The following is a 2100-nucleotide window of genomic DNA, read 5'->3' as shown; positions in this document are numbered from 1 at the left end:
GAATGGGGACCAAGGGGATAAGTATAAAGATAACTATAAAAGGATCTGGGTGGGGGCAGGGGGGGAAATGGTGTTATTGAAGAGAGCGCCAGCACTAGCACAGGCACCGGGGGCCGAATCGCCTCCTTCTCTGCTGTAATTTTTTTTTATTTGTTCATGGGATGTGGGCGTTGCTGGCGAGACCAGCATTTATTGCCCATCCCTAATTGCCCTTGAGAAGGTGGTGGTGAGCCGCCTTCTTGAACCGCTGCAGTCCGTGTGGTGACGGTTCTCCCACAGTGCTGTTAGGAAGGGAGTTCCAGGATTTTGACCCAGCAACGATGAAGGAACGGCGATATATTTCCAAGTCGGGATGGTGTGTGACTTGGAGGGGAACGTGCAGGTGGTGTTGTTCCCATGTGCCTGCTGCCCTTGTCCTTCTAGGTGGTAGAGGTTGCGGGTTTGGGAGGTGCTATCGAAGAAGCCTTGGCGAGTTGCTGCAGTGGATCCTGTAGATGGTACACACTGCAGCCACAGTGCGCCGGTGGTGAAAGGAGTGAATGTTTAGGGTGGTGGATGGGGTGCCAATCAAGCGGGCTGCTTTATCTTGGATGGTGTCGAGCTTCTTGCGTGTTGTTGGAGCTGCACTCATCCAAGCAAGTGGAGAGTATTCCATCACACTCCTGACTTGTGCCTTGTAGATGGTGGAAAGGCTTTGGGGAGTCAGGAGGTGAGTCACTCGCTGCAGAATACCCAGCCTCTGACTTGCTCTCGTAGCCACAGTATTTATATGGCTGGTCCAGTTAAGTTTCTGGTCAATGGTGACCCCCAGGATGTTGATGGTGGGGGATTCGGCAATGGTACTGCCATTGAATGTCAAGGGGGGGTGGTTAGACTCTCTCTTGTTGGAGATGGTCATTGCCTGGCACGAATGTTACTTGCCAGGCGCGAATGTTACTTGCCACTCATGAGCCCAAGCCTGGATGTTGTCCAGGTCTTACTGCATGCGGGCACGGACTGCTTCATTATTTGAGGGGTTGCGAATGGAACTGAACACTGTGCAGTCATCAGCGAACATCCCCATTTCTGACCTTATGATGGAGGGAAGGTCATTGATGAAGCAGCTGAAGATGGTTGGGCCAAGGACACTGCCTTGAGGAACTCCTGCAGCAATGTCCTGGGGCTGAGATGATTGGCCTCTAACAACCACTACCATCTTCCTTTGCGCTAGGTATGACTCCAGCCACTGGAGAGTTTTCCCCCCGATTCCCATTGACTTCAATTTTACTAGGGCTCCTTGGTGCCACACTCGGTCAAATGCTGCCTTGATGTCAATCAATCATTCTATGTAAACTCTCCTTTATCGAGTCAGAGCTCAGGGGGTGATTTAGAAATAATAGTGCTGAGCTGAGTTTAGGATGATGTGTCCCGTGAGAAGTGACCTAAACACAGAGCCCGCTGCGCATTGTGCGATCTCTCAGTTTGGCTCATGTCAGTCAGTGCCGGACGATTTTGACATGTGAAGTTCAAGTGCAGATCAGATCTGACTAAGGCTCCCAGTTCTGAGTTATCACCTTGACATAGAACCTTAGTGCAGAGTCCAAGGAGATAGAGATGGTGCCCATTAAAAGTGACATCGACTGGGGAGCCTGACTGCACCTTATGCAGTGCAGGGGGATTCTGGTTGTAGTTATAGGGTGAATATCAGTGGGTTATGGGATTACTATTAGTTACAGGTAGGTTTCGGGGAGTTACACGTATTACTACCAAATACACAGACTATCAGTGAGTTACTGTATTACTGTTGGTTACGAGGGGAATCTGAGTGTTACCAGGTGTTACTATTAGTTGCTGGTGGAATCAAGGTCCCTCTCACCTCTGGTTTCCCCTCTGCAAATCCCTCCCCCACCTCCGGTTTTCCTTCTTCTCCACCCTCAATTTCCCTTTGCCTGTTGGTGGCCTCCTAGTTCTCAGAACTTCTCGACAAGAGCTACTGCCGTGAAACCACAAGCGAAGATATACAACTACAGGGGACCCAACCTTTATAAGGTAAATGCAGTTAACATTTGCAAACATCATGCGATGAAATGTCATGTAATCAAACCTCCAAGAATACGTCCA

The sequence above is a fragment of the Heptranchias perlo genome, chromosome 9 (genome assembly GCF_035084215.1).
Source record: "Heptranchias perlo isolate sHepPer1 chromosome 9, sHepPer1.hap1, whole genome shotgun sequence".
Taxonomy (NCBI): Eukaryota; Metazoa; Chordata; class Chondrichthyes; order Hexanchiformes; family Hexanchidae; genus Heptranchias; species Heptranchias perlo.
This window is presented reverse-complemented; position numbering follows the sequence as displayed.